Source organism: Pongo abelii, chromosome 8 (genome assembly GCF_028885655.2).
Source record: "Pongo abelii isolate AG06213 chromosome 8, NHGRI_mPonAbe1-v2.0_pri, whole genome shotgun sequence".
Classification (NCBI taxonomy): domain Eukaryota; kingdom Metazoa; phylum Chordata; class Mammalia; order Primates; family Hominidae; genus Pongo; species Pongo abelii.
In genome coordinates this window covers 63,333,540-63,361,138 of record NC_071993.2, presented here as the reverse complement: position 1 = coordinate 63,361,138, position 27,599 = coordinate 63,333,540, and positions in this window count along the sequence as shown.

Below are 27,599 nucleotides of genomic sequence, written 5' to 3'. Positions count from 1 at the left end.
TCAGGAACTGTCTTAGCTCAGACTGGAGCTGCCTTCTCCAGGAACAAAGGATGTGTGACTGCCCTTGTCTCACCATAGCCACTGTTTCTTATTATTTTAATTGGGTGTGTCTATCAGCTACAGAGTCTTTCCTTCCATATTCTTTTGCTTTCTCTTTTTCAAAGAAAAAGAGAATTAAAGGCTTAATTTCCATTCTCTTTTTTCTTTACTAGTTTGTTTTCTCTAATACTTCAGGTTTTCTCATTTAGCTGCTGATTGCTGGGTTTTTGTTTTAGTGGGAGTGAGCCAGGAGGAGGCAATTTCCACAAATGCCAGTGTAAGGAGGGCTTATTTTCCCAATAATCTAGTTTCCCAGGAGCATTTTCTTTAATGTCTTAAGAAAAGAGCCTTTTTTTCTTTTGATGTCATTTGTTTTGTTTGAAGCATATATGCTGTACTGCTTGTCACTGTGCTTGTGGGGGCCATGATTGAGGTAATTGGCACTATAGTTTTCAATATAGACCTTGAATTATCTCCTCTATTTACTGGCATGTATATTTGAGCTGCAACTTTCATTTTTGGTTTCAAATAAAAATATTTTTTCATCCACTTTTGTCTTCCAGAAAGTAATCTTAACTTTCATGTGCTGATGATGCTGTCTTCTGCCCCTTTCCCTTTATTGGTCAATTCCATGATAAATTATTTGACTGTTATTTTATTGGTTCTCATACTGGGGGGTAGCAAATGTTTGTGCTCAGTCTATCAGCTGATACCGGGATTCTTGTGAAATTAACAGTTTTCCTTCAGATATTTTTAAAGCTATGTTGCTTAGGTCATGGCATAGGTTATGACTTTGGTTTCTTTACTGTAAACAAACTTTCAATTAAGTCCAATGTGTTCAGCCCTCTGTATTTCCATCTTCAAATTTCTGAAATCAGACCCCTTTGGAAGCTCTTCTGAGCAGATAATAGGGGAGATGAAGGTGGAGGTGACCTAATTATTATATTTCATAATGGCAAGTCAATATATTTAGAATAGAGCACGCAAGCCAAGAAATAGATATGCAAACATATTATTAAGTATAATAAAATTATTGTCAGAAGAACAAGTTAAAAGTGTTTGTCCCTGGGGAATAGGATTAAGCATATAGTGAATCAAGAATACATCGCTGTTGCTTGTAAGCTCTCAGGCACTTTTTCAGTTTTTACCTATGTGCCTCTTTTGATTTTCTATTTTTAGTTTTTCTAGTGGTCCTATCCTTAATTCTAAATAATGTTCTACAGTTCTATTTTACATTTTCTAAACAGTAGGCATTATCCACTCGCTCTCCTTACTAGAAAAGAGGAAGAGTTGCCTTATCCTGGTTTTCTTTGTCTCTCCTTTTCCCAGTTATTAAGACGCATGTCCATGCATTGATGGTTGTTGTTGTTATTGTTGTTTTGGTTGCTTTTTTCCCTCTTCCTCCTGTTTCCACTTGTTCTTCTTCCTCAAAAATGAGGCAAAAATATGTGGGGTGATCCAAAGCAATGTAGTGAGTGCTCATGTGTGTTGCCTGGACCCTCCCTTAAGGACTAAAACACACGATTTCCCCAGTTCAGGGAGTGTTGACTGCAGAAGAATTATATCTGCATTGCTCTCTGGTCACTTCTGTTGGTCTGGGAACTGCCTTGCCCAAGGTCTATCCCCTCCCTGGGGCAGCCAACATCTAATAACTGTTCAGTGAGAAAATAAAAAAGGCTTAACTCCCTTGTCTCGATTTGAGATAACTCGGAAGAACCACCCTAACTCCAGAACTTTCTGGGGGATCAGCTAAGGGCTCTGGTGCAGCTGAACAATTCTAACTTCTCACTCTGCTTTGTCCTGCTTCCTTCTATGCTTTGCTGGAGTTGATTCCAAAAGCACTCCCACAATAAACTTCCCCATCTCAGAGCCTGTTTCCTAGAGAATTGAGCATACCATATTAGAAGTCATAAAAGTAAGCACTGGGCCGGGCATGGTGGCTCACGCTTATAATCCCAGCACTTTGGGAGGCTGAGGTGGGTGGATCACAAGGTCAGGAATTTGAGACCATCCTGGCCAACATGGTGAAACCCTGTCTCTACTAAAAATACAAAAAATTAGCCAGGCATGGTGGTGTACACCTGTAGTCCCACCTACTTGGGAGGCTGAGGCAGGAGAATCGCTTGAACCCAGGAGGTGGAGGTTGCAGTGAGCCAAGATTGTGACACTGCACTCCAGCCTGGTGACAGAGCGAGACTCCATCTGAAAAAGAAAAAAAAAAAAAAAGTAAGCACTGGAAGAACTAAACACACACACACAAAATAAAAGTAATTGCTTTACATTAGGGTAAAAAAAAGAGTTTAGGATGTTTTATACCACAAACCATTTATGTCATATTTGCTTTTCACCATATTAAAAGCAAATAAAATTCGGGACTGTTGAAGTTTAAGAAAAACAAACTATAAACTATAAAGAAAACTAATGATTCAATATGGCAATTTTAGAACTGCATTTGTCATCCAGCTTGTATCAATTCCCATTGAAATTATACAAAAGGTCAGGCTTGGAAACCATGTCAGCAATTTTGCGGAATTTTGCGGAATCTTTTCAGCAGATATACTAGAAAAGCATACTGTATTGAGGAAAGGGCCAATGGATCAACATTAATTTTATATGGAGAAAAATACTTATGTAACAAATATTTCCTGAGCACTTATTGTGCATGTGAGGGGGCACGCAATAAGCAAATGAATCTATAATACATAACGTGTCAGATGGTGATAGCTGCTGAAAGAAAGATAAAAGAGGGGCTGTAAAGAGAAGAAAGGTAGGTCATGGGCAGATTTTGGAGGAAATGAATTCAATGCTTTTGGCAAGTGCACTAAGGACTGTCATGCTCAGTAAAAGGAGAACTCTCAAAGCTGCCTCCTAATCAGGAGGTTGCCAGTTAGGGGATGGACAGGAAGACTGCTTTGACTAACTTCATGCTTTCATAGGAAGTTCAGAAAGCCAATAATTTGGCAAAGTAATGAAAACTCTATGTCTACTTTAGAATTCTAATAAAGAAAAGTGAACATCTAAACTGTCTTTTTATTTTTCATGAGATTTGAAAATTGTGGAGAGGCTCAATCTCTGAAAGAAATTATCTCTGAGTCTCTGAAAGATTAATCACCTGATTTATCATCTCAGCCAATCAGGCTCCCTTCACTGACCTCTCTAAAGATGGATAAACAGAAGGAAAAAGTTATCAGAGGGAAAAAGCATTTCAATGTTTATAAAGGTTGGCTTAATTCAAAGAAGCAAAGTGAATGAGACATTTGAGGCAAATACTACAAGTGAAAAAGAAAGTGGGAGCAAGTCTAATTCAAATGGGTTAAAGAGATCAAAATAAAAGATTCCAGTGAATTAAAAGTGAAATAATCTGACATACAGAAAGTTTTCCTAGAAATGAAAAACATTCATTTCCAAAAATTTGAAATAGACTAAAGGAGACAGTGAAAAGCAGACTAGATTCTGGAGAAAGGCAAATCATAAGTTGTGATGACAAAGTAAGAAATTCTCTCTGATTCAGAGGAAACGAATGAGGTGAATAAATGAGAGGAGAGGTTTAAAAAGACATGGAGGACATGTCTGGAATTATAGAACAGGGGCAAAGGGAAAATGGATAATAAAAAAAATAGGCATTTACTGAGTGGTTACCACAGGCCCAGACCCTGTTCCAGTTTTTCAGCCTGTGTTTACTTTCTTAATTCTCATAACAATCTTAGAGGGTAAATTATAATATCTTCACGTTACACTTCAGGAAAATTAGGCATGCAGTGATTGTGGAATTTGCCCAAGGACACATAGCTCAGAAGAAAGGAGCTGGGATCTAAATCCAAGATTCTAATCATGATGCTATGCTGTCTTTGAAAATTAAATGAAGTATAAAACAGAAATGACTCAGTTTTATTTTCATTATCAGATTGAAAGGACTTTGTAAGTAACTTGATTGCTTCTCACTTAGGTGTCATAGTTTGGAAAGATTAATGTACCATGAGATTATTTAAATGTTGTGTTTATTTTCTATACTCTTATATTGGATAGCTTTTTTTTTAATACACCTGGACTAAATACTAGTGCATTATGTAAGGTAAAAGTAGTATATAATTATTTCTAAATAATTATATTATTATCCCAGGCAACTTACTGAATTTCACAAATTTTCCAATGATTTGACCTGTCATCTCTATATGCTAAAGTTGGCAAATAAACATTTCTACTTAATTCTGAGTACATTTTATAATTAAAAATTGTTTATATAGTTATCGACTTAACTGAGACTTTAAAATTTATTAATATCAGATTGTTTATAGAGCTCATTTTTACATATAACTATTTTCTTAGCATCTGTGGTCATACACAACTTTTTATTTGCAGTTTGCTTTGTTTATTTAGGATGGGCTTAAAGAGTTTGGAAGAAGGATTATGAAGGATCTTACCTACTTCATGAAGGTTAAACTGGGGACTGGAAGGGATTTCTTCAAACTTCTTTTTGAAACCTTGTGTGAGATCCTGCACTGGTTCCTTGGGCTGGACTCACCCTCCCCCTATCAAAGCCATGTTTGTGGTCTTATATAACAGAACATCTGCAGCCTGAGGCCTGGGGCTTACTGGGCCCATGGGGCCATCATGATTCTGGCTCGCTTGCTCTGCCTTTCCCTGGTGTAAGTATTGTAACTATGGCATCTGGCCAAGTATGTAAGACTCCAACTTAATCATGTGCAGTCAGACAGCAGAGACTGTTGAAAAAGATGACTTTCTCTTTATACCACCATGGTATTCAGGATGTGCTCTCCAAGGAGAACTGGAGCTTGTAAGATGTGGATGAGTTGTGCATCAGTGGTGCTTGACAGTACAGTGCCTTACTTAGTCTTTCTACAGCTTCACCTAACTCTCATGACTATCAGTTATTTGCAAGTATGGATGGTCCCCATGAGCTGAATGCCTGCAAATATTTGATGTATGTCATGCTTCTTGAGGACAAGATCAGCCACTATTCCTCGGCAAAATTCCTGGTCCAAGGTCCTGTGCTGAAGCTTTATGCAAGGATGTTGATTGTTTAATTGTGTATCACAGGCAAAGAAATAAAGAGTCTGAATGGATAATGGTAGGCAATTAGCAAAACAAATTATTTGAGATACATCACGTGTAGTAGACAGAATTTTGGTCCCTGTAATCTCTGCTACCTTGGTGTTACTCCTGTGGTTATGTTGTGTTAAGTGGCAAAAGGGAATTTGCAGATGGGTTACTAGTTAGTTTATATTTAAATAGCAAAATTATCCTGGATATTTAGGTGGCCCAATGTAAACACTTGAGGCCCTAAAAGCAGAGGAGGAAGGCAGAGAGGGGCAGTAGAAGGGGAAGCCAGAGATATAGGAAGCCCAAGAAAGATTTGCCACTATTGTTGGCTTGAAGATGAAGGAGATACTCTGTCCAAAAAACAGGAGCATCAATCCTACAATTACAAGGAACAGAATTCTGCCCATAGCTAGTGAGCTTGGAAGAGGGCCCCAAGTCCCAGGTGAGAACTGCAGCCCCTGCCAATACTTTGATTTCAGCCTCCTAAGACCCTCAGAAACTGCAAGATAATAAATAGGCGTTATTTAAGCTGCTAAGTTTGTGGTAATTTGTTATGGCAACAATAGATAACTAATACATGATATGAAATACCATGAAAGGTAATGCCATGTATCTCTTAAAATTGTCTTGAGTGTAATCATGTGTTGAATTGCAAAATGAAATTCAAAGTATGACTCTGATGTGTAGAAAAAATGTACTTTTCTTAATTTTTATCTATAATTTATACAACCTTCTCTCTCAAGTCCCTACCCACAGGTTAGTGGGAAGAATGACCTGTGTTTAGTTTTGCTTTAAGCCTAGTCCAAGCTGATAACTTAAATGGTAACTTTGGGTAACATTCCGTCACTTTTTCATAAAAAATACTCAGTTTGTCTTAATTTCTTCCCCTCCTCATGCTTCGTTCTCTCAGATGGGATATGTTTGAAATTGCATCCAGGAGGTGATTTAGGAGAACACACGGCATTGGAGGGGAAAAATGATCCTCTAATCTTCGTGGTGATTTTTAACTTATGCTTAGTCTGCTGGTCTTCAGGACAATGTTTCTTCTGCCTGAATTGTTGGCCCTGCTGGCATTCAAGAGAGAAAATTTTGACTAATATAAGTCATAAGCCCATCCTTCTCAGCTATGTTGGGCCTCTGTTCTCTTTGGCTGACTCTGCTGTGCTTACCTTGTGTCTCCCTGGCAGAAGAAGACTGACGTCTGGCTGGGTCTCTGCTGTAGATCAGTTCAGAGGAAGTGCTTTGTGGCGGCTGCCAGAGACTCCCCTTGCTCCCTTCCTGGTGCCCTTCAACATGCTCCACAGCAGGACTCACAACATCTTTGAATCCTGTGTCTATCACACGGAAACTAAGAATGGCTCAGGAAGAGCGACATCTCCCTGGTCAACAGGTCATGGCCAAACCCGAGATGAAACAGGGCCATTTATCTGCATGTCTCAATGCCTTTTTTTCTGTCTTTCTCTTTTCCTATTACATCTCCTCTGTCATAGCCTCCTATCATCAAGAGAAAAGCTTTATGAATTTATTGTGCTGTGTAGAAGGTCTATCTCTGCCAAACTGTGGGAGAACTCTGTAAGTATGTATCTGTCAGGCATGGCCGCTGCAATTTTAAATAGAGGAGATAAAGAAATTTTGAAAATCCTGTCTCAAAATGCTTGCCTCTCAAGCTAATTTTCTTGTGGCAAAATCCTAGTTTTCTTATCAGAAGCTGATTATTGCTTTGTTCTTTCCCTTTTCATTTCTTCTGAAACATATGTTCAACTCCCTGCAGGAAGATGGATAAGGTAAGAGAGAGAACATATTAATAATGTTCAAAATATCAACAGATTTGATTTACTTACTGTCTTAGATCCTATCTTATTAAATAAAAGAATAAAGTTATAAAACAGTGAAAAAATTGTAATCATATAGAAGAAAATTGAAAACCTGAACACAAAGTTAACTTCAATTGCACAGTAGAAGGCTTGTGGAGATTTTGGATTTATTGTTTGTCTCTTTCTTTTCCAATTTTTCTTCTGTGAATTTACATTATTTTTTATAACTTCACAAAAATGACATATTATATTTAAAACTTAGGATACTTAATCCACATATTCTTCCTTCTTTTTCCCCCTTTTTGTTCTAATTTATTCCTTCAGTTACTTCCTCTGTCTCAGGTACTGAAGTGCCAAAATTGGTTAATCTTTTGCTCAACTTAGCGTCCTCATGCAATTTTGAAGTTACAATTCAACATGAATTCAGAGATTTTCAGCATAGCTCTATGGCCCTCTCAGAATATTAATATTTCTAACTTTTTATGTTTTTTGAAATGCATCATTATTCTATGATTCTATGTGTATTTGGCTTTATATTAGTTTAATGTTTTAATAGCTAAATACTTATAGCTCAGGTATATATTTTTAAAATAAGTATTTATTTCATTACTTTGATTATCCAATACTGTGTCAGATCAGGGTACCATCAGGAGACAGAACATACTAGTTATTTGAACAGAGATAATTTAACTAGACACTGTTAAGGATAACTAGAGCTGGACAGAAATTAAACCAGTGAGGATGGAGTCTATTAAAGAAAAACAAAACAAAAACTATTGCAGTAGCAGAAGAGAGATTCCAGTTCTATAGAAATAGAACTGGATTCAACTCCAAATATAATTAGAACAAAATGGAGATTTATAGCCAAGGAGCAAGTTGGGGGTATGGGGAAATTGATAGCTGGAAAACTACTAAGAAGAGGAGACATCAAGTCTGGGGGGATTCTGGTTGAACTGGCCAAACAGGATTCCTGCTGAAGGCAGGGCAGGATGACCAGATGTCATCTTGGGATAGTGGAGATGAAGAGTTTGATCTGATACCAAATATGAAGGTGAAACAGGAGAGTTCCCTGGGCCCCCTCACAGAACGTGCAACAGGGGTGTGGCTCATCTATTTAGTCGCCACTGCTGCTCAAACTCCTACGGGAGTGGGAGCATGCAGACGGACTGGCGCAAGAGCTCAAATGGGCATGCGTTACAGTGTGCTCTTTTAGCGTTGCCGTCCATGGATGATTTAAGTGTTAACCAGCCCAGTGGACCCTCTGCCTTTTTGCAAGGGCAGAGGGCCAGTGTGATAGCTTTCTGTATCCCGAGCTCTTGTTCAGCATCCCAGAAGAATTGGGTCACACATGGACCTGAAGGATGGTGAATGCGGGGATTTATTGGGTGGTGGAGGTGGCTCTCAGTGGGATGGAAGCAGAGCTGGACATGGATGGAGTTGGAAAATGACCTTCCTCTGGAGTTTGGCTTTCCAGTGGCTGATTCTCCGACTGTCCCCAGCTGAACTCCTCCTGATGTTCAGATGCTCCTTCTCTCATTCTCTTCCGCACCGTTCTAACATTCATCTGCTTGTCTGCTTGTCTCCTTGTCTGTCCCTGAAGCCTGGGGTCTGGGTTTTATATGGGTACAGGATAAGGGGTTTGGCAGGCAAAAAGGCAAGTTTTGGGTGTGAAAACAGGAATTTAGGGCCATGGGTATCCAGGTGTGAGGGTGGGGCCTTTGCTGGGGAACCATCCTCTTCTACCTAGTATTTCCCTGTCTGCTGTCTGTATCATAGGGTTGGGAGTTCTGCTAAGCTGACTTAGCAGGATTCTTGCTAAAACTGGACTCCACAAAGAAAGTACATGAACAGGCCCTGTAGAAGAGAAGATTCAGGGGAGTTTGACTAAGGTTTGGCCAAGAAAAGAATCTTTGTCAATACAAAGGTGTTTAGCAGGAAACTGAAATGGTAAAAAGCCAACTTTAAGATATCAGAGTAGTAGCAATTGTAGGAAACAACTGTCATTCCCAGGGCTGGGGGAGCAAAGGAAGGAAGTCTGAATTATTAAAACAATAACCTAAAAGAGGAGCCCTGCAGAGCTGAAACTCAGACCCCTCACGGCAGAGCACAGGCTGGCCTGCCTGGTGTCTGTAAGGTCAGGAGAGCATGAGGCTGGTTTTGTAAGTGATGAAAAAATTGCAAAGTGAATAGAGCTGCTGCCACTGCTGCTGCCAGGATAAAAAAGAAAGATGTGGTTGTTGTTCATTCTAATGCTAGGCTGTCCAGAAACAAACAGGAAAGAGCAAATCTCCCTCTCCTCCAGCCAGCTTCCCTCTACTGTCCTCTTCTGGCAGAGCCTAACAGATACAGCTGGCAACGCAAGAGTACAGTTTGCGGAGTTTCAGCTCCAGCATTACAGAGCTGAGGTAAAGTTGGTGTGGAGCCCCAACAGTTACTTAATAACTGGCACAAATATAATATAATGAAAATATTTATGTTTAAATAAAGAGAACTATCTTAAATTTCAAATAAATGTAGGATAAGAGTGTTCCTCCTCTCTTTATGAATTTGTTAACTCAAGTTTAGCCTAAAGCTGCCTCCTTACATATTTTAAGTTTGGCCTGAAATATTTTAAGTTCGTTACATTGTGAACTATAACAAGTGCAGGTGTAAGAAGACTATAGCCTACAGTTGTGCCAATCAACAGATTTTGGCCAAGCAAATGTAGCCAACTATTTGAACTGTGTTCAAACAAGGCAAACACCAAGCTGTAACTAATCCAGTTGTTTTTGTACCTCACTCCCATTTTTTGTATGTCATTTTCTGTTTCTGTTTATAAATCTTCTTCCACTACGTGGCTGCGCTGGATTCTCAGAGCCTACTCTGGCTTGGGAGGCTGCCCGATTTGTGAATTGTTCATTGCTTAATTAAACTCCTTTAAATTTAATTCAGCTCAAGTTTTTCTTTGAACAAATTTTATAACCAGTTGCATGACAAGAATGTCAGTCTTTAAGAGATCAACTGCTATTTCTAATTCCCAAAAATGTGAGATGCCACTATAGAACCTGTTACCAAGATTGAGGCCAAAGACTAAATCATGTTTGTGAGAGGAACATCAACAGGAGGAGGAAGAGAAATTATGTACCTGAAATATTCAGTGTCAGCAACATTTACTCTGTGACTTTTATAAGAAGGTGAATATGGAGGAATTCTAGAAATTGAAGTTATTCCCAAACTCATGTTCTGTGATGCCGTGACATACTCACTCAAGTCTTTGTAAAGATCATTTTTGGAGTGATGTAAATTACATTAATTTGTTCTTAGTGATAACTGTAGACAGTAGTATGTCATTATGCCAATCCGTTATATTCAAAACAATTCCACAAATGTTTATTGAGAATTTTTCAAATTGCAAGTAATCATGATCAGCAACCATATTCAAGGAGCTTAGAAACTTTAAAAAAACTTTTGACATTCTACTTTTGTAGAAGTAAAAGAGAAATTTATAGGTTTATAATAAAAATAATTTTGAAATCTCCCTCTCTGTCCCAGAAAGACAAGGCTAATTCACTAAAGACTCTTAGTCAGTAAAGAAGGCATCACATTTAAATCTGCATAGTATATCTTACTTTGTTTTACACTTAGATAGGCCTTTCCCCACTCCTTTCTTTGTTTCAAAGAACAATGGATATTTGAACCTAAAGTCTAAGAAATCTCTTTGAAAATCTACTGTAGTGATTTAGTAATTTTTTCTGTGTTATCTGCCATGTATGCAGGAGGTATGCATGTTATTAAACTTCTGTTTGATGTTCTCTTGTTAATTTGTCTTTTGTTACAGGAAGTCCCAGCTAAGAACCTATGAAGGGTGGAAGGGCAAATTATTTTTCCTTACCGACAGTTCCTTTCTCATAGAACCACAGGGAGATACTTTGAGTCCTGTGCTGAAGTATACAAGACAAATTTTGTTACTTTTTTTTTTGATCCAGACCCCAAGAGAGGGTTCTTAGATCTTGCGCCAATAAAGAATTCAGGGCTAGTTTATAGAGTAAAATGAAAGCAAGTTTATTAGGAAAGTAAAGGATTAAAGAATGGCTACTCCATAGACAGAGCAGCCCTGAGGGCTGCTGGTTGCGCATTTTTATGTTATTTCTTGATGATATGCTAAACAAGGGGTGGATTATTCATGCCTCCTCTTTTTACACCATATAGGGCAACTTCCTGAGGTTGCCATAGCATTTGTAAACTGTCATGGTGCTGGTGGGAGCATAGCAGTGAGAACGACCAGAGGTCACTCTTGTCACCATCTTGATTTTGATGGGTTTTGGCCGGCTTCTTTACTGCAACTTGTTTTATCAGCAAGGTCTTTATGACCTGCAACTTATGCCAAACTCCTTCTTATTGTATCCTGTGACTTAGAAGAATGTCTCAACTGTCTGGGAATGCAGTGCAGTAGTGTTACCAGTGGAGGGTGTCCAGGTTTTTGGCATCTTGAACAAAGAATTGGGCAAAACACACAAAGCAAGGAAGGAATAAAGGATTTAATGAAAATGATAGTACACTCTACAGTGTGGGAGTGGCCCCGAGCATAGGGGCTCAAGGGCCCCATTACAGAATTTTTGGGAGTTTAAATACCCTCTAGAGGATTCCATTGGTTACTTGGAGTACGCCCTATATAAAGGGAGAGGATGAAGTAAAGTTACGAAGTCATTTACCCCACGTAAGCCCTATGGAGAGGGTATTTCCTGTCATAGCTGAAGCGTGGATTGGCCTTATGTTCCCTGCATCCAGACCCTAGTTTCCTGCCTCAGTAGGTGTCAGCCTCATTTTACCCAGCCCCTATTTAAGATGGAGTTGCTCTGGTTCACACACCTCTGACAGAAGTAACAATAATGAATGAGATAAACAACAACAAAAAATGTTTATTTTAGAATAAACAAAGATTTGTTATTGAATCACATGGCTTATTTTGCAGTGACACCTCTGGTTACTTGCTACGGTTAAATATGAATTCCACGGCAATGGAGAAAATGCAAAATAATGAGCTCATTGGAAACTAAAATACTAACTTCCTTTATAAGCTCTCTAGCTAAATTATCTTTCTACTTATTCCCCCTCTCCCCACCACCGCAAAAAAAAAAAAAAAAAAAAAAAATCCAAACTCTTAGCACCAACTAATAAAGGACTTCCTTTGGCATTTACCCGTTAAAAGATAAAGTTTGATTTCCCTCATTATTTTTAAGCCTGTAAAATAAAGTAAGAAGATAAGGCACATTAAATATCACATAGAAGTTTTAACACACAAAAAAATCTTTGCTTGAATTTGGTGTTCTTTCTTTTGTCTACAGTTCAAGTTATCTAAGAAATCCTTTTCTTTGTAAGAAGAAATATATACATATTCTGAAGTTTATTCTATATTCAAAGAGTTTAAACTCGTAAATGAAAAACAGAAAAAGCAAACCTAAAGAACTGCTACTCCACACCAAACCAAACAACCCTTGAAGAACAACAAAAACAGGTAAAGGGAGCATAGCTAAACTTTTACCTTTACTACTAAATCAATGATAATGAAAGTGTTTCTTCAGCACAAAGATTACAGTGTGTAAGTCTCTCAGTGCAACTGAAACTGCCTTTGCAAAAATCGTATCAGTAAGAAAAATTGTTATAGTAAGCTAAGCTAACCCACCCCCCATCTTGACTTTCCCTTAATTTTTCCTGGGTTATTGGGCTGAGCTAGCTTTGCAAGATGTTTAGGCTACAGTGTAAATGATAATAGGCCTTGCCCAAAACTCAACTGCTTTTGTAATGCTAATGGAGGTCAACAAGCTGGGAGGTGAAACAGAGCCTGAGTTCTGCCAAGGCGCAGACATAAATGATTGACAGCCATGATTCTGGAGGTTTTAAGATATGCAATTTTATCAACTACTCCTGCAAGTAACACCACTATTGTAGATTGGCCTTTTGAGATCTTTCCAGGTTTTTTATGATATAAACAAAAGGTATTTCCAGAAAGGGGGTAGAAAAGGCATCTCCATGATCCCCAAGAATTCACTCTCAAAAATGGGCTTAAGATAACAAGAGATTCCAGGCATGGTGACTCAGGCCTGTAATCCCAGCACTTTGGGAGGCTGAGGTGGGCGGATTACCTGAGGTCAGGAGTTCGAGACTAGCCTGACCAACATGGCGAAACCTCGTCTCTACTAAAAATACAAAAATTAGCTGGGTGTGGTGGTGGGCACCTGTAATCCCAGCTACTTGGGAGGCTAAGGCAGGAGAATCATTTGAAGTTGGGAGGCGGATGTTGCGGTGACCTGAGATCATGCCATTGCACTGCAGCCTGGGTGATAGAACAAGACTGTCTCCAAAAAAAAAAAAGAGAGAAAATAAAAAAAGATAGCAAGAGATGACAAGAGCCCTATAGGGATGGGACCTTTTCAGATAAAATTCACCCAAGAGCTCAACACATTCATGATGAAGAGTGTGCTGACTCATCTCTGACTCCCGGTCCTGACATGGCCTCGAAAATTCCTGCACTCTGGATGGTGGAGCTCAAGAGAGAGTACCCTCACATGGTCACAAAGTCATGCTCTCAAGGATGTAAAACAAGAGGGAGACCACATTTAGTTTTTGTTTCCGGGACCCACAGCAAAGTTTGTAATTGACCAGTCTGATAGGCTGGCTTGAACAGTGGGCTTATACAGGTCCTAAGCCCATGTTCTATCCTGTGGTACCGTTCTTTATGACAGAACAGCATAGAAAGACAAATTCATAGCACAAGGTACATCAGATTCACTACAGCCTCAGACTAGCCTCATAAATCCTTTTTCTCATTAGTAAACAGTGATTTCTTAACATTCACTCAACCAGTTTGCACAGAGAGAGCAAGAGGCCAGAAGCCTGACTGGTAAGAAATTCTTACCCTTTGCCAACACGCCAGGTTTGTGGGTTCCCTTTCCTGAGTGGCCCTAGTAACCCTGCTGGCTACACCTTAGTTGTGAAGGAAAATTACTTTTTTTTCTGTTTCATGGAACCATAGGAAAAACCCTCTCAATTTTACAAGATGTTATCAAGTGGGCTGCATGGGGGAACCAAGTTAACATTTTCCATCCCAGCTGACATAAAATACTGTAACAAAACAGACACTAGTCACCTTGCTTAGTACCCAATATTAACCTAGCAGGGTTCAAACTTGCCTCCATAAGTCCCTATTTTCTTTGATCCCCTCAAAGATGGGAGGGATAACTTCCAACCAGAAGTGCAGGACTATGGACAAGATGAAGGAGCAAATGGTCACCCTGAGTCAGGCCTGTTGCACTTCCCCTAACAATTCCTTCAGGGCTCATTGAATGTGAACAGACTTAAAGAGGGTTCTTTGAGTTAGGCCTGCTGACCTCCATCAGCATTCTTTAGAGATCCCCTCCACATGTACAGACACACACACAAAGACAGACAGAAGGTCTTCCAAACCAAGATCCCTAAACAAGAATTTCATGAGTATTCCTTCCAAACTAAACTCCTGTTCTCCATCTGAGCAATCTCCCCAAAACTTCTCAATTGAGGAAAAATCTCCTGAACCAAGACTATTCCTACTATTCAGGTAGACCTCCAAAGAAGCTGAATCAAGACCCCTAAGGAGCTGAACCAATCAGGAGAAGGAAGGAGATGTTGGCAGCACCTAGAATACCCACCAGACCAGTTTAAAAACCTCTTTCTAGGAACTATTTCTTTCCTGCAATTAAATCCATGCATCATGGGTGGGCAGTGCCCCACAGGTAGAGATGGTGCCAGAGTCAGTCTCCAGTCTAGGCAGCCACTTAGGCTGGCCTCTGGATTCTTTGCTGGTGGGGGGCTACTGAACTGCAGGCAGGGAGCCACAAGGGCAATTCTGGACAAGCCTCCAAATTTGTAACCATCTGAGAGGTTCTTTCTGCCCACTGCATAAAGAAAGACTCCAGCTTTGTAGTAGAGAAAGAGTTTTATAGACATGAGGCTGGCCATACCATGGTGGTTATGCAGTAATTCCTTTCTCAGAGTGAACAAAGAAGATTGATAAATAACAATAGGAATAAAAACATAGGATATTAGTAATTTAGCATACTTATGCAGTTGTGTATGTAAGTATCAAACAGTAGTGAGGATTTAGACTTTGTTATGTTAGTACTGATGTATTAAGCAAATGATCTTTTAAAAAAGAAAATGCTATTTTTAATCATGTACCAATTCAGAAACAGTTGTGTTGATATAACTTTAGGTCCTCATATCTTTACTTATTAAGTTTTTCATTCTTTGATACTGTGAACCAAAAATAAAATCCTAACCTCCCAACTATTGGAATGGACCCCTCCTCTTGGCCAAGGACATTCCAAAGTTAACCTGAAAAACTAGTTCAGACCATAATGGGAAGGGGGAATTGGACATGCCTGAAAACCATTAATATCAACACAGACATTAAGACTGATAGAACAGACCCTTTAAGTCAGATAAGAAACATTTATAATCTATTCTCTCTGCAGCCTGCTACCTGGAGGCTTCATCTGCATGATATGAGCCTTGGATTCCACAAGCCCTTATTGTAACCCAGATATTTCCTTTCTATTGATTCTGAGTCTTTGGATAATATTTCAACCAACTGCCAATCAGAAAATCTTTGAATGCACCTATAAATCTTTGAATACACTTATCACCTAGAAGCCCCTGCTTCCAGTTGTCCTGTCTTTCCAGACTGAACCAATGTACATCTTATATGTACTGATTTATGTCTTATGTCTCCCTAAAATGTCTAAAACCAAGTCTTAGCCCTTGGGCAACATGTGCCCACCTTGGGCAACATGTGCCCACCTTGGGCAACATGTGCCCACCTTGGGCAACATGTGCCCACCTTGGGCAACATGTGCCCACCTTGGGCAACATGTGCCCACCTTGGGCACATGTTGTCAGGACCTCCAGAGGCTGTGTCACAGTCATGTCCTTAACCTTGGCAAAATAAGCTTTTTAATTAATTGAGACTTGTCTCAGATATCTTTTGATTTTACAATACTCATTTCTACCATCTAATAAAAATGATAACAATAAGTAGCATCCATTGAGGGTGTTATTAAGAAAGAGGTCCTGTATTAACCCATTGCATCTATTATCTAATTTAATTTCCATATCTGTTCTCATTAGCTTATTTAATAAATGTTTATAGAATGTCTACAATATGGCTTATACTTTGCCAGGTCCTGGTGAACCACTGTTGAGGGAAAAAAAGGAAGGAAAATATAAAAACAAAAATCTTTTTTATATTTTTTATATTTTAAAAGTTCTATCTTTTACAGTGTTGCAGGACTTTTCCTTAGTTCAGTGAAAGATGGGGTCCCTGTCCGTCCCACAACCATGAAAATGTAGGCTCACAGATGGTTCGAAGGGTGAGTAAAGCAGGGTTTTGTTGGGTGGAAAGGAAGAAAAGGGGGAAACGGGGACTCTCGCTAGGCCAGAGTCCCTGCTAGAGCACTTCCTGCCTGCAGCTTGAATTTCAGGTTCCACACAGGAAGAGGAAGGGGCAGGCTCCTCCCCACTGCAAACAGCGAACTTCCTGAGGCTCCACCCAAGTGCTCAGTCCAGTTGGAGTTTTTTCAGGGACCACCCTCCGCCAACCTGGCTGTCTCATTCACTGCTCTAAAGAAGTACATCTAACTGCTGTTAGATTAAGAATAAGGACAAAAAAAGATCTTAACTGCTTCCTGTTGACAGGGGTCACTGTTTTGGGGAAAAAGCAGTCAGAGATCCCTCAGAGGCCTAGTTAAGAGTCCCCAGCCAAAGGGGCCATTGCCCAAGGATCTGGTTTTATTACCGTTTGGAGTTTGATGGCCTGAAGGCAAGAACAGACAAACCGGGTTATCAGAAAACATGTATCAAAATGAAACAAAGGGGAGGTAAGGACAGATAAAAAATTTTGAGGCCTTTTACCAGTTTGCCCAGGGAGAGGGAGGCCAAAAGTTTGACTGGCAAAGAAACTTTACTCTTTTGCCGGCATGTTGGGCTTCTGGGTTCCCTTCCCTTGAGCCCAATCCTAAACCAGTAAGTTTAAGATTTGGGAAATCGGCCAGGCACGGTGGCCCATGCCTGTAATCCCAGCACTTTGGGAGGCCAGGACAGGCGGATCATGAGGTCAGGGGTTCGAGACCAGCCTGACAAACATGGTGAAACCCCATGTCTACTAAAAATACAAAAATTAGCCAGGCATGGTGGCACGCGCCTGTAATCCCAGCTACTCAGGAGGCTGAGGCAGGAGAATCACTTCAACCTGGGAGGCGGAGGTTGCAGTGAGCTGAGATCGTGCCATTGCACTCCAGCCTTGGCGACAGAGTGAGCCTCTGTCTCTAAAAAAAAAAAAAATGTGGGAAATTAACTCCTTCCAGTTTGGAGGATGCATCTGAGGAGAGTGTCCCATTTATGGAGACACAATTACCTATTAGTGAAGAGAGAACTGAGAAGGAGGGAAGAAAATAGAAGGCATTCTTGTTCAAAGGCGTCCCAGAGGTTTATGCTGCATTCAAAAGGGGTACAGACTGACGATGAGTGGCTGCCCATCTGGAAAGATGGGAGCAGGCATCCCTGGTTCCTTTCTCTTCCTAGCAGATACCCAGAGTACATAAGGGAGAGGGAAAGAGCGTCCTTTTTCTTTCTTCCACCCTTGCGTCCCTGAGTTCTGGTGACTTTGGCAGGCACCGCCATGGGTGTAAAGGTGGCTTGCACCCATGAAGCAGGGAGGGCCTAGAGAATAGGAATTATCTGCTCTGACCTATGCCTCGTTCCCTACTGCTGTCAGTAGCCTTGGAGTTCCCTAGACCTCATTTATGCCATAGATACTAATGCGGCCTTTATCCAGGAAGCAGGAACCATGGGGTTGGCTCAATTGGCAGCAATCAGCCACACTCACCTGTGCTGTGCCTTTTAACCTGTCTTACCATTTGCCTCTGGATTCCTCAGATCCAGTTTTCTTTCCTAGGGCTTTGACCCAAAGCTTGGAATTGAGTCTGGGACAAAAATGTATCTCGGGGGTTGCATTCACTCCTTATCATAAGCCAAATGCTAAAGTGAAACTGTGGACCTGAGTCCTCCTCCAAAAAAAGAGGAAAGCATGTCTTGTGACACACCCAGATAACTGGTAGCTATAGTTATGCTTGCTAGGATTTGGGTGCATGGTGCTTGGCTCTGGTTCGTTCCCTTGGTCTTACTTTCCCATAAAGAAATCTCTGAGTTTATTTATTTATTCCTATCACCTGGCAAGATTTGCAGGAATACTGATCCAGATTTTTATATTACCCATCCCTTTTGTTCTTTCTGAGCTGCAGCTGGAGATTTCTGGTTGGTTCACAGGAACAAGCAGGGTTAGTCTAAAATGTAGGTAAAAACTTAAAAACTAGTGAGTTTAGAATTTAATGACAAATTCATAAGTTTTGAAACATAATTTTTCTCTCTCTAGTCCTCATTTTTGCTAAAAAAAAAAAACCCAAGTCTTAATAGGACCGAGTTGTTTGCAAAATATACTTTAGTCTTATACTTGGCCTGATTATCTGCATAAAGTGCAATAAGAATAATTATTTCTACATAGGACTTTTGGATTGGCTTTGATGGAAGTTTGTTCCACAAGGAATCTCAGATAAGACCTTTTAAAGCTGAGCCCAACCATGGGTTTTCATCCTCAAACACCTGTGAGTTGGGTGATTCTCTCCTCTTAAGGTCCCAAGATAAACTTGGAGCTCCTAGACCTGTTAGAAAGTGACATTCTTTACTGGTCATGGGCCAGGAACCCTGTACAGGGACTGCATAGGCAAGGGTATGAGGCCACTTTCCCCGCTGGGCTTTTATTGGCTCTGCAAGTTGAGATTGACTCCTTAAAGGGACACATACTCTTTCAGTCAAAGCCTTGGTAAAATAACCACTTTCTCCAATTGTGTTCTGTTGCAAAAGAAAAATGAATTCTTATTGGGCTGATGCAAACAACTATATTGCCATAAGAATACTCACAGATAGTTTCAAAATTCTAGAGGAAACAGGAGGAGAGAAACAAACATTCTCTAAATTTTGTTCATAGGATTATACCTTATTCAATTATTAAAGGCTGTAAATAGCTTAAAATAAGTTTCTTTGACTTTGAAAAACAAAACAAGGATCAGTAATATTTTAAGCAGAAGTCAAAAAGATTTGCTTCAGCTTTCTGAGTTCAGTCCATTTAATTAACTCTTGTTTTGCTTGGTATTAATGAACATTTCAGCTCTTTATGAGTCCTATACATTTTCCTTTATTCCAGTGTTATAATCTCTAAAGTTATCAGCTAAAGATGGGGTCCTTGTCTGTCCCACGACCATGAAAATTTAGGCTTGCTGTCTATTTGAAGGGTGAGTAAAGCAGTGTTTCATTGGGTGAAAAGGAAGAAAAGGGGGAGACAGGGACTCTCACTAGGCCAGAGTCCCTGCTAGAGGGCTTCCCACCCACAGCTTGAATCTCAGGTTCCACACAGGAAGAGGATGGGCCAGGATCCCCCCCGCTGCAAATGGGAAACATCCTGAGGCTCTACCTAAGTGCGCAGGCCTGTTGTAGTTTTTCCAGTGACCGCCTCCTACCTGGCTGTCTCAATAGGCCTTACAGCCTGGTACTTGCCTTGTGGGGCAGACACTATCATAATCCCACATTTACAGAAGAGAAAAAAAAGATACAGAAAGACAATATGCCTTGTTCCAGGTAACCCCATGGAAGGTGTTGGGGCTGAGGTTCAACTCATGGCTCTTTGTGATGCCTTCCTGTAGCTGGACTGCCTCCAAATATATTATTCTACCTCTGAGCCCCACCCAAGCTCTACTGTTTTTCCCTCTACCACCTGCCCTTGCTTAATACTTCCTATGGTGCAGCCTTGAACCATTGTGTGCTTTGGTTTCTACCGAGTGCATGTCTGTCTCCCCAGTGGATTCTGACTTCCCAAAGGCAGGTGTCATTTAAATGCATAATCCTCACCTCTACCCCTACTACCAATTTGATGCTTGTTAATACTGCCCATTGAGGAGTAGGGTCTTACTCAGTGCAGGATATTGGAAAGAATGCCAGATTTGAAACAGGAGTAAGGCTGTAGGCTGGGATGTCACACAGGCAGGTGTTGAAGTCATGCTCTGTCCCTTCCCATGTGTAAGACCTTAAGGAAGCTACATAGACTTAATTTATTAATCTTTAGGCTGATGAATGTAATGTGTTAACATGTAATAAAACTAGTTTACATTTAAAAAATTTTTTTCCAACTCTGACTCATGAAACACAAAGCCTAGGCTGACTGGTGTGGACATCAATCCACCCTGATGACCACAGAGATATGAAGTAGGTTAGTGGAGTGTAGTGGAAAGATCACTGCAGTGTGGTCCCTGGACTAGCAGCACTGGCAACATCTGGGAACTTGTTAGAAATGCAAAAATCTTTGGCCCAGCAACCAGTGGTTCAATTAGCCCTCCAGGTAATTCTGATGCACTGCAAAGCTTAAAACTCACTGCTGCACTGAAAGCCTACCTCTGTGACTTTGGATCACCTGTTTTCTACTCTCTAGGAATCAGTTTACAAACCGATAAAATGCAGGGGTAGAGCGTGTGGTTATTAAGGCCCTCTTAACTTTGACAGTTTATAATTCTGCTCTTAATAACTGCTGATAAATGTATTAATAAATCTTATATGCCAGGCACTTTGTCAGCTGTATGATGCATAGTATTTGAAATAATCATAGGAAATCTACAAAATATAAAACTGAGGTTTAGGCAATGTATGTGACTTGTTTAGGTACACTAAAATAGCTCATTTTGGAGATAGAACTAGAATCCAAAATTTTGGTTTCTAAAACTGTTTGCTAAATCACTTTGCTACAAAAACTAATGAATATGCATGTCAGCATTGCTGACCCATTTTGTAAATTCAGAATTTACAGTCAGGAACAATGTATTGTGTTTTTATTGGTGACTTTTTACCAAATTTCCAATAGATTGAACTAAAACTGCTAGTACAAGTTTCCAGTAAGGAATAGATGCAAACCAAAACTCAAATATCTTTGTGTTTTGGTGATTGATATGGTTAGGCTTTGTGTTCTCATCTAGATCTCATCTTGAATTATAATCCTCATAATCTCCATGTCTCAAGGGAGAGACCATGTTTTCCCCCATGCTGTTCTTGTGATAGTGAATGAGTTTTCATGAGATCTGATGATTTTATAAGCATCTGGCATTTCCCCGGCTAACACTCACTCTCTCTCCTGCTGCCTTGTGAACAAAGTGCCTGGCTCTGCTTTGTATTCTGCCATGATTGTAAGTTTTCTGAGGCCTCCCCAGCCATGCTGAACTGTGAGTCAATTAAACCTCCTTTCTTTATAAATTACCCAGTCTTGGGCATTTCTTCATCGCAGCATGAGAATGGACTAATACAGTGATAAAATCCCTTTTTTGGTATAGAATTTTTCTACCCAAAATAACATCCCCTCGTATGATTTTGTGCTATGTGGAGTAATGCAAAAATTCAGATATGCCCATTTAATTTTTTATTTTAACTTGTCACTTTAAAACTAAGAAGTCAATTCTAATCACAATTTTTAATACAATAAGGCAAATTTTCTGGAGATATTACCAGGTAAATCATCTAGAGGTGTAGTCTGGAAAATGCAGTTATGGCTATGACTCATGGATTCATTCTTAAAATGAAACAAGAAGTGTTTTTCTCCATCATCTTCTAGGTAGGTTTGGCTGGCATTAGCCAGCCCTTTGACAACATGTTTTATAAATTTCGTAATATTAATAACTTCGAATAAAAATCAAGGAAACTTGCATTTGATTTTTTATTTTCTTTGTCTTTATTTCTTATTTGTAAAATAATAATATTTTTTAAATCCCCATTTATTTCCCAAGGGTTTAGTGAAAAACAAGTATGATAATAGTGGAGGTACTGTTATTTGTGAGGTACCTGAGCCTTTTCAATCTTTAGTACTTGATGTGTAAGGAACTTACAGAGTTGTTATAAAGAAACACATTTTACAGGCATATACAACACAGTTTTCAGCATAAAAAGGAGTGAATACATATTTTATTTAAAAGGTCAGATGAAACAAATGGACTCTGTTTATATTCATCTGTATCTTCAGCTTTTGAAAATATTTTACCTTTTAGTAGAATTTTATCTTCTATGCATTTTGATTTATTTTCAAGTTTCATCACTTGAAAGTTTCAGTGATTTTAAAATGTTTATGTGATGTTTACTATATGCTAGACACTGGGCTAGATTCTGGGAACAGAATTATATGCAAAACAACAACTACAAAGAGCTTATTGTTCAGCGATTTAAGCAAATTAATATATAAAAATTCAATTATTACCAAGTATGGTAAGTCCCATTAAAAGTCTCATTTAAAATTACCAAGTATGGTAAGTCTCCAGATGAGAACTGGATGGATTATACTGATACATAGATGACATACCAGGATTTGGTGAGAGTTTTATTGTGAGAAGTGAGGGAGAGTGAGAAACCAAGAATCACTTGGCTTGGGAGGTAAGGCAGAGATAGTGGTGTCACTCAGTGGGACAGAGATTTTGGAGAGCATATTTGCACAGTAAAGTGATGTATTCAGTATAGAACCCAATTTTTTTCAGGTGTTTTTAAGACACCTGGCTGGAAGTGGCTCAGGTGGTAATTGATTTGTATGAGTTGAGTTCCAGAGATAGAGAGTTTTAAATTGGGAATTAATATTTAGGAATCATCAGTATACAGACAATACCATTTCCATCTTCATAGTCCTAGTCCAGCAGCTACAGAACTCTCTTCATGGAAGATATATAGTTGCAATGTATGAACACATCAACATTTTTAGTCGACATTCAGGGGTTCCTATTTAAACAGATAAGCATGCTATTCCAATCATGAAACCTGAAGAGAGTTAATCCATTATCTTTCATCATTCAGATATGGATTTATGTAAGAGCAGGGTTATGTTCTCACACAAACTGAGAATTCACTCAAAAGATGGATTGGGGTCACACATACTAAAAGAGAAATCTTTACCTGCTTTTGTGAATGCTTCCTCTTTATCACAACTCAGCAATCTTAGAGAAAATAAGGCTTAACAAGCAAGTCGTTGTTCAGATGCTGAGGGAGCAAAGTTGGGTCGATATTTTAATTTGAGTCTTACAATTATGGATGCAGATAGCATTTCATGACACTGTGCTGATTCTTAATAGAATGTTCAACACACATTTCATTTTAGATCAGTTCTTGAAGATCCATATAATATATAAAACCAAAATTGCTTTTCTTAAAAATCCGAATTTTCATGTTAGAGGTTCTGATCTCTATCATTTCTCTCATCGTTCACCTCTACCTTGTTCAAACATGCTCCATCTATTTATCCCCTATTTATCCCTTAAGACTTGCTTAATAGCATTAAGATAGTTTTACATTTATTATGTCTTAAGAGTAAACATTATGTCTTTTCAGTGATAATCTTTTTTCAATCTTTACTTACAATTAAAATAACAAAAATAGTAACATAAAATTAAAATGAAAAATAAAATGACAAATTCCATGTTTGGGCTTTACTCAGGTGCACGTCGTTTTAACTAGTATCAAATTAACTTACTTTTTAAATATAACTTTCTTCTCTCCAGATAGAGGTGACTGCAGCGAATATCTTTGGGTAAAGCCAATTTTCTTCTTTGGAATTGTTTCAGGTAGCAAATTAGGAGTCAATTGCTGGATCAAAGAAACCATCACTTGAATTTTTATAATTCTTTCCAAATGTTTGAACCATTTTACAGTGCCACTTATTGGTTTTAGGAACAATTATTCTGTAGCTTTCAAATCCATTTCCTCACAAATTCCATTTCTCTGCCTTGCTGACTTTCAAATTTATAGGCATAGATGCAAATGTTTAAGATAATTTTGTTACATTGCTACTAAAATGTTTTTATGGGAGATAGAAGGAAGGTATGAGAAGACTCTTGTTTCATTTTAGGTGCTAGAAACAAGGATAATATTAAAAATAATCAACAGCTCATTTGATATAGATTTTGCATAATTAAAAGTAGTATCTGATCAATCAGAGTGAACAGCAAGGTGAAAAACCCATACAGTTAGATTAGTGCATCTGAATGAATATCAGTCCTAGCTAGGAAGACAGACAATGAGCTGCTAATTTAAATATAGTTGAGACACCATAACTTGGATTCAGAAGCTTACCCTGAGATATTTAACTTGAGTTGCTAGTCACTTCATCATTAACTGCCAACTACTACAACTATTAGACTTTGAAAAGACGAGGAACTTGAACAGTTAACAAAAATTGAGAAGATTCTCAGTCTTAGTTATATGCAGATAAATGTAATTCAAAAGAAATCTAATTTTATACCCAATATTGGCAAAGATTGTAATGTTGAATAATTTCTGGTGTTGACCAAGATATAGAGAAAAAATACGTTACAGCTATTGAAAGTGTAAATTCATACTGTCTTTTGAGAGAGAAATCTGGCAGTACTTAGAGAAATGAAGAATGGGTATTCCATATGAGCCAGGCTCCCACTCACTCAGGTCATAGGCAGACAAGGGTGAGAATGCTTATCATGACACAGTTTGAGATGAGCAACAGAGGTGCCCACATTCATTATAATGAATAATAAAAATGGGATGCATGGATATAAAGCCATATGGACAGATTTTAAAATACAGTGTTGTGTGAAGCTATTAATAAACAGAAAAAGGCCTATAGCACAATGTCATTTATGTAAATTAAAATGTTTTATTTAAAATAACAAAAGGTGAATTATAAAATGTTAAATAATTAATCTCAATACTCTGTATTTTTATTTTGCAATCCAGTATAAATTACTATCCTCATACTTTAAATGTTTTTGTTTATCCCTAATGTGAAAAGTAATTTTTAATTTTTAGGTTTCATTCTGTTTTCTAAGAAATCTGGAGAAGAAGCTTATTTGATAGTAGAAATGGTTTAAACGATAAAAAAAGATAAAATGACAAAGTGCATGATAATTACATGTATGTATATATAAAGAGAGATTACAATTAGATTGATAAACAGAAATCATCAAATTTCCCTCCAAATGAGCCTTTACCAAGGTCATGCATCCAGCATCTTCTTTTTATGGGATCCTACAGGGCAGGAAAGGTAGTAGGGACTGGGTTGGAGGTGTACAATAAAATGCAACAATTAGGGCATATAACATGCAGATGTGATAATAGTATTCTTTAATCTAAGCAGTATGATTAACTCAACTGTTTCTACTGAGATCAAAGTAGAAAGAAAGAAAATGAAGAAAGGAAAGAGTCAGGGAGGGGCAGAGAACAAGACAGAGAGAGAGAAAGTTTGGCAGGCATAAAGACAGATGCAAGGGAATAAATAAAGAAAAGTGAAGCAGTATTTTCTTTTTTGTAGGCAGTGGACTGTACATAAAAATTAAATTTAGTACCTCAACAGGGTAGTTGCAAAAATTTTGTAAGGGAAGCAAAAAGCAAAGCTGGGAAAACATATTTGCAAAATATATAATAGTCAAAGGGTTATTTTCTTTGGCATATTAGGCAATCCTACAAGTTCACAACTCAATAGCAAAGAACATTTATGGTATAGACAGTTCACAGAAGAAGGACTACAAATAGCTAAAAATTATACTAAAAATTGCTAGAATTATTCATAATGAAAGTACCGTAAACAAAACAATAATTTGATTTGTTCACTTATTAAACTGTCGCATATTACCAAGTTTTATAATGCCCAACACTGGTGAATGGAAGAATTCTAGAAATTTCATATTCTGTTGAAGAGAGTATATAATTAATACAGCCTCATTTAAAGGACAATTTGACCATATCATTCAAAATTTAAGATGTGTTTCTATTTGACTCACGTGTCTTAGAAATTATCCTATGTATTTATTAACATGTGGAAATACATATGTATTTATCATCTGTGTAATTTGGGTAATTTATTTAACTTCTATATGCGTCATTTTCCTCATCTGGGTAAAACTGAGGTAATAATAGTGACTACTTCATAAAGTTGATGTGAGGATTAAATTATTGACATGTGGCTGGGTGTGGTGGCTCATGCCTGTAATCCCAGCACTTTGGGAAGCTGAGGCGGGAGGATCACATAAGGCCAGGAGTTTGAGACCAGCTTGGCCAACATGACAAAACCCTGTCTTTACTAAAAATACAAAAATTAGCCAGGTGTGGTGGTGCCTGCCTGTAATCCCAGCTACTTGGGAGGCTAAGGTGGGATAATTGTTTGAACCTGGGAGGTGGAAGTTGCAGTAAGCAGTAAGTTGCAGTTGCACTGCACTCCAGCCTGGGAGACAGAGCCAGACTCCATCTCAAAAAAATTAAAAAAAATAAATATTGACAGGTAAGTCACTTAGAACAGTACCTGGAACATAGAAATAATAACATCGACAATAATATCATGATGATTACTACTGCTCTTAGTAGTTATATTTATTGCAAGAATATTTTTATATTTATAATACTAAAAAGGTACTAAAAATTAATTTTTATCAGTAGAATTCTAGTAAAGTAATTATAATGTATCCATCCAATGGCATACTCTATGTGGGTAGTGAAATGAAAATTTTCAATAACACATTATTAAGTGAACAAAGGAAAATGCAGAACAGTGCATATTGTATGCTTGCATTGGTATGGAAAAGAAATGTATGTATTTCTGTATATCTATGAGACTTTATAATTGTTGATGAGGGTTATTGATTCTTTAAACTGCGTGACTTCTTTTTTTATATTTATTTATTTATTTATTGTTATTTAAAAAGGAAAGTATTTTTCATAGAGACAAGGTTTTGCCATGATGCCCAGGCTGGTCTCAAACTCCTGGGCTCAAGTGATCCGTCTGCCTTGGCCTCCCAAAGTGCTGGAATTACAGGGGTGAGCCATGGCACCTGACCCAAACTGTTGGAATTCTTAAGTTCTTTGTCATTTTTATAATGATGAAGAAACTGTCATAGTAATTACAAGCAGGAAATATTTATTGATATGAAAACCACACTCAATATATACCTAAATAAAAATATTAAGCCACAACAGTAAACATTTAGTCACTCTGTGTCTTAGTCCTTTTTGTGCTGCTATAACAGAATGCCAGGGACTGAGTAATTTATAAAAAAGAAAATGTGTTTCTCACTGTTCTGGAGGCTGGAAAGTTCAATATCAAGCTATAGCATCTGGTGAGGACCTTCTTGCTGCATCATTCCATGGCAGAAGGCAAGAGGATGAGAAAGGGTGACAGTGAGAGAAAGATAGAGAGAGCAAGCAAGAGAGGACCAAACTTGCTTTTATCAAGAACCCACTCCCATGATAACTAACTCCTCCAATAGTGGCATTAATTCATTCATAAGGGCAGAGCCCTCATGACTTAATCACTTCTTAAAGGTTCCCCTCTCAACACTATTGCATTGAGAATTAAGTTTCTAACACATAAATTTTGGGGGACCCATTTAAACCATAGCACCCTAAAATTCATGTGTACCTATCATAGGGGAGAAAAGTTTCTTTTCTTTCAAGACTGAAAGACCTATGATAAAAAACAGATAACGAGCAAAAGGAAACAAATTTATTTTATATAAGTTCTATGTGACACAGGAGTCTTTAGAAATGAAGACCCAGGCTGAGCACAGTGGCTCATGCCTGTAATCA